At 45.4% G+C, this 6160-nt stretch overlaps 1 protein-coding gene across 8 annotated transcripts in view; it reads left to right on the top strand.

The window, feature by feature from the left end:
• The first annotated feature begins 3534 nt into the window (after positions 1-3534).
• LRBA (LPS responsive beige-like anchor protein) overlaps positions 3535-6160 on the top strand; it is a 420612-nt gene continuing 417986 nt past the window's right edge. For 7 of the 8 annotated variants that reach the window (XM_060778857.2, XM_060778855.2, XM_060778851.2 and 4 more), the window contains exon 1: positions 3535-3733. The gene's annotated coding sequence lies outside the window, so the exon portion shown is untranslated. The other variant, XM_067468689.1, reaches the window with a different exon arrangement.

The following is a 6160-nucleotide window of genomic DNA, read 5'->3' as shown; positions in this document are numbered from 1 at the left end:
TCCTTTAACATTCACTTACTCAATAAAAATGCTGCATATCGTTTCTGGTGTTCTAGGAACCAGTATAACTTATACACATAGCCTGAAGGCGATTTTATACACAATATTTGTCGTAATTTTGTGCATGAAACAAAGGTTGTGCACATTGAATCTTCAGAAAGCAAAGTTGACATTATCTCAGGTACTCATATGGACAATTTTGGAATATTTCAGAATTCCAGTTAAATAATACTCAGCCTGTATTATCTCTGAATTCAGGGGGCTAACAGCCCTGGCGTAAAATGTTATTGCATAGGATTGCACTTTGATCTGGTGATACACAAAAAGCTACTACTATCTTCCTTCCGTCACTACCAACCCCCTTTAACCCTCTTTTGCATCTTTATTTTTTACTGCATATTTTGGTAGCTTGTTTATAGGTGGTAACAATGCATTGGATGCTACAACATTTATATACTTGATAAGTACAATTATTTGCAGTCCAGCAAATAACAACTAAATAACCCTCATTTTGTTTCCACTAAAACAGAACTGTCTAAACTTGGGGTGTCAAACACATTTTCACTGAGGCCACCATCCTTAAGGTTGTCTTCAAACAACCATTTGCAATTATAAGATTGTATGAATATATCTATGTTGCTCTGGCACTGAAAGTCTCATGGGCCACATAAAAATACGTGGCAGGATAGATAGGGTCCATGGTCCTTGTGTTTGATACATATGGCCTAAATCAGCCTGGGGTCCCCAGATGTTTTTGGCCTACAACTCCCAGAAATCCCAGTCAGTTTACCAGCTGTTCGGATTTCTGGGAGTTGAAGGCCAAAAACATTTGGGGACCCCAGATTGAGAACCACTGGTCTAAATAATCTCAGAGTGGTGGAAAACTTGAAAGGGCGGGGAAGGAATGTATGTATACTATAGAATGAATACAAGTTGACACCACTTTATGCTATGGAATCATGGGAGCGGTAGGTTTTCACAGTCTTTCACCTTCTCCACCAAAGACTGCTAGTGTCTCACCAAACTAAAACTCCCAGGACTCCATAGTATTGAGTTGCGGCAATTAAAGAGGTGTCAATTTGCATTACCATAATTCTACAGTGTTGATGCACCCATGGCTTTTTTGTTTGTTTTAGCAGTTGCTTCTATTGAAAGATCTGTCCCTACATGGACAGCCCTACATGGTTTGGGTCCCGGTTACCTAAAGGATCACCTTCTCCCATACAATCTGCCTCACACACTTCGGTCTTCTGGGGGGCATCTGTTCCAACCAGCCAGAACCCAACTGGCAACCACCACCCAGAGGACCTTTTTATCGGCCGTCCCACAACTGTGGGATGACTTGCTGGAAGAACTCCAACTGCTAAATGACCTGTTGGAATTTAAAAACCATGTAAAGATCTATCTCTTCCAGCAGGTCTACCCAGAGTCTTGAAACATGAATTTTAAGTGTCTTTTGTTTGGTCTCGGTTTTGTGTATTTTAGTATGTATTTTGTAGAGGTACGTTTTGGTGTGTAACTTTGATGGAGGTACTTTTTAGTGTGTGCATTTGTAGTGTTTCTGCTGTGCTTATGTATTTTAATTGTTTCATAACCCACCTCCAAGAGAGATGGGTAAGAAATAAATAAATAAATAATAATAATAATTACAAGCCAAGGAGGACCATTCCTCCCTACCTCTGTTTCTTTCTTATTTTCTCTCTTCCTTCCAGTCTTTCTTCCCCTTCTCTCTTTTATTCCTTCCTAATAATAATAATAATAATAATAATAATACTCAGCTGCTCGGTTTCTGCTGAGTAATACCCAGCTGCTGCAAGAAGATTGTGCAGACCAATTACAAGCAGAGGCATAACACTGTTGCTCAGATGATCCATTGGAACTTGTGCCGCAAATACCATCTGCCTGCGACAAAGAACTGGTGGGATCACAAGCCTGAAAAAGTTACAGAAAATGAAAACGCCAAACTACTCTGGGACTAGGTTATTGTAGGCTATATGGCCATGTTCTAGATACTAGAATAACATGGCCATATAGCCTGAACCTACAACAACCAGTGATTCTGGCCATGAAAGCCTTCAACAATACTCTGGGACTTCTAAATTCAGACTGACAGAGTTTTGGAGTACAATAATCCTGACCTCACAACCGTGGGAGAAAAATCAGTATGGATCGTTGACTGGAAAAGTTTACACTATATGAGGATTTAAAGATAGAACTGCACAGACCTTGGCACAAGCCAGTAAAGGTAGTCTCAGTGGTGACTGGTACACTGGGTGCAATGCCTAAAGACCTTGGTCTGCACTCAAAAACAATCAGCGCTGACAAAATTACCACTTATCAGCGGCAAAACATCACCCTACTCGGATATGCACACATTCACCGATACATCACACAGTCCTAGACGTATGATGTATGTCCGACGTGTGATTAAATACAAAAGCCAGCATAGTGATCTTATTTGCTATGTACTAATTTTGTTATGTATCAAATAATATTTTATTCATAACCCGCCCTATCTCCCCAGGGGGACTCAGAGCGTTTTCCACACAAAAAAGTGGCAAACGTTCAATGCCATTAATGAAAACACACAAACCAACTCAGATCAATAATACATCAACATCAGTATAACTTATAACAGCAACAACAACAAAACTTTATTTATATTCTGCCCTTTCTCCCTGAGGGACTCAATAAATAAATTGCATAACCAAAGCAAATAAATTAAAATAGTATAAAATAATTAGTTAAAAGCATAATAAAATCTCATCTTGTGAGATTCCTTCTTCCTCCCCTCCCGGCCCCCTTTTCTTCCTTCATTTTCTCTTCCTTCTTTCCTTTCTCCTTCCACTTTTCCTCTCCCCTCTTCCTTCCTTTCTTCCTTCCTTTCTTTCTTCCCTCTCTCTCCCACCTTTTTTCTTCCTTCCTCTCTTTCTTCCCTTCTTTCTTCCTTCCTCTCTTCCTTTCCTTCTCTTCTCTTCTCTTCCCTTCTTCCTTCCTTCCTCTCTCCCTCTTCCTTGCCTTCTCTTTCTTCCCTTCTCTTCCTTTCTTCCCTCTCTCCCACCTCTTTTTTCTGCCTTCCTCTCTTCCTTCCCTTATTTCTTTCTCCTTTTCTTTCTCCGTCTTGTCTTCCTTCCCTTCTTTTCCTTTCTTCCTTCTCTCTCCCACCTCTTTTTATTCCTTCCCCTCTTCCCCTCTTTCTTCCTCTCTCCCTCTTCTTTGCCTTCTCTTTCTTCCCTCTCCCCCCCCACTTTTTTCTTCCTTCCTTTCTTTCTTTCCTTCTTTCTTTCTTCCATCCTTCTTTTCTTCCTCTCCCTCATGATTCTGCTGTCTTTTTTCTCCTCCCATGTCCCTCCCTCCCTCTGTTTCTTCCTGCCTGCCTGCCTTTCGTCCTTCCCTCACCTGGGCGCACCTGTGCACACCTGAGCCTGCGCAGGGCTCCCTCATTCTCTTTCTCCTCCTCCTCCTCCTCCTTGGAGTCCCTCTCTCCCTTCCCTTCCCCGCCCCTCGCGCTCCCGGGCCGCGCAGGCGCACTGGCGCTCGGCCGGCAACCCTCCCGGGGCTCGGCTCAGCGCTGTCATGGCGGCAGAGAGCAGCAGCAGCAGCAGCAGCAACTCTTCCTAAGGCAAGCCAAGCCAGGCAGGCAGGAAGCAAGCAAGCCATGGAGGAGCCCAGAGCGGCGTCCAGGGTGGAGTGAGGAGGAGCCGCGCGGAAAACTTCAGGTCCCTTGGCTCAGGTGAGAGCTCCTCCTTCTCCTCTGCTGCTTGCTGGCAGGCAGGTAAGAAGGCAGGCACCCCCCAGTTCCTTCCTCAAGGTGGTGGCAGGGAGGGAGAGAGAGAAGAGAAGGACTGAGAGACGCCTTCCAGCCCCACCTGCGGCCCAGGTGAGCGCACGCTTGGGCGGAGTGGCCCGACTTTGTCCTTGCACCTGTGACTGCCAGGCAAGGAAGGAAGGAAGGAGGGAGGGAGGGAAAGAAGGAAGGAAGAAGGAGGAGGGCGGAGGAGAGGCAGCTGCGCTTGCTGCGTTGCCGGAGTTGCGGAGAGGAGGAAGAGGAGGAGGAAGAAGAGGGAGGCAGCAGCAGAAAGGGCAGCCAGGTCTCTCTCCTTCCTTCCTTCCTTCCTTCCTTCCGAAACTAGCACCCTTCCTTCTTCACAAGCAAGAAGTAGTCAGGTCTCCCCCTCCCTTCCTTCCTTCCTTCCTTCCTTCCTTCCTTCCTTCCTTCCTTCCCATTCCCTGTAGGAAACTAGCACTCTTCTTAGCAAGCAAGAAATTATCAAGTCTCTCCTCCCTCCCTCCCTCTCTCTCTCCCTCTCTCCCTCTCCTTCTTTCCTTCCTTCAAAATTCTCCTTGGGAAATCAGCTGTCTTCTTTGCAAGTCAGGTCTCTCCTGCCTGTCTGCCAGCCTTCTTTAAATTCTACTTAGGAAGCCAACTCTCTTCCTCTTCTTTGCAAGGAAGACATAATCACCTACCTATCTAAGTACCTACCTACTTCTCTCCCTCCCTCCCCTTCCTTTCTGCTTTCCTTCTTCTTGGGAAGCCAGCTCTCCTCATCTTTGCAAGGAAGACATACATAGTCACTTACTTATCTCTCTTTCTCTTCCTCTCCTTCCTTCCTTCATCTTGGGAAGCCAGCTCTCTTCCTCTTCTTTGCAAGGAAGACATACTCACCTACCTGCCTACCTCCCTACCTCCTTCTACCCTTCCTTCCTTCCGTACTTCTTTCCTTCTTCTTGGGAAGCCAGCTCTCTTCCTCCTCTTTGCAAAGAAGACATACTCACCCACCTACCTACTTATCTCTCTCCCTCCCCCATCTGTCCTTCCTTCCTTCCTACCTTCTTGGGAAGCCAGCTCTCCTCTTCTTTGCAAGGAAGACATAGTCACCTATCTACCCATCTCTCTCCCTCCTCCTCCCTCCCTCCCTCCCTCCCTTCCTTCCTTCTTGGGAACCCAGGCCTCCTCTTCTTTGCAAGGAACACATACTCACCTACCAGTCTACCTACCTACCTACTTACCTTCCTCTTTCTATCCTTCCTTCTGTTCTTCTTTCCTTCTTCTTGGGAAGCCATCTCTCTTCCTCTTCTTTGCAAGGAAGAATAATCACCTACCCATCTACGTACCTACCTTTCTCCCCCTCCCACCCTCCCTCCCTTCCTTCCTCCCCCTCCCACCCTCCCTTCCTTCCTCCCTTCCTTCCTCCCTCCCTTCTTCCCTTCTTCCTTCTTTCCTTCTTGGGAAGCCAATTTTCTTCCTCTTCTTTACAAAGAAGACGTACCCAGCTACCTACCTATCTCTTTCCCTCTCTTCCTTCCTTCCTTCCTTCCTTCCTTCCTTCCTTCCTTCCTTCCTTCCTTCTTGGAAAGCCAGCTCTCCTCTTGTTTGCAAGGAAGACATAGTAATCTATCTACCTATCTCTCTCCCTCTTCCTTCCTTCCTTCCTTCCTTCCTTCCTTCCTTCCTTCCTTCCTGGGAAGCCAGGTCTCCTCTTCTTTGCAAGGAGGATATAGTCACCTACCTACCTACCTCTCTCCCTCTTCCTTCCTTCCTTCCTTCTTGGGAAGCCAGGCCTCCTCTTCTTTGCAAGGAAGACAGTCACCTACCTACTGACCCCTCCCTCCCTTTCTTTTTCCTTCTACTTGGGAAATCAGCTCTCCTCCTCCTTGTTTGCAAGCCAAAAATAGTCAGGTCTCTCCTTTCTTCCCTTCTTCCCTTCCTTTTCCTTCTTTACAATCTCCTTGGAAAACAGTCTAACTTTCTTCTTTGCAAACAAGTCTGTATGCAAATTCAGTAGGGGAGATGCTTCCCCTGTGTTTACCTTTATTTCCAGGTGTTTTTCAGAAGGATGGTAGCCTTCTTAAAGTATATCTACATGCATTATTATTGTTATTATTATTATTATGTTTACATTCTTCTTGGGAAACCAGCTTGGGAAACCAGCTTTATTTCCTGGAAAGGGAAGGTTATGTGCAAAAGAGAAGGGAGAGTCTTCCATTTAGAAAGATGGCAGCCTTCTTAAAGTATCTGCATTTCTTCTTACTATCATTACAGTAGACTCTCAGTTAACCAGTACAAACGTGGATTAGGAGATGCCAGATAAATCTAGCTTCTGGTTGCTTGAAAGTTACTATGAAAAATAGGCCTAAGTAATGTCATACACCATAAGTA

This window comes from Anolis sagrei, chromosome 5, assembly GCF_037176765.1.
Source record: "Anolis sagrei isolate rAnoSag1 chromosome 5, rAnoSag1.mat, whole genome shotgun sequence".
Classification (NCBI taxonomy): domain Eukaryota; kingdom Metazoa; phylum Chordata; class Lepidosauria; order Squamata; family Dactyloidae; genus Anolis; species Anolis sagrei.
This window is presented reverse-complemented; position numbering and strand designations above follow the sequence as displayed.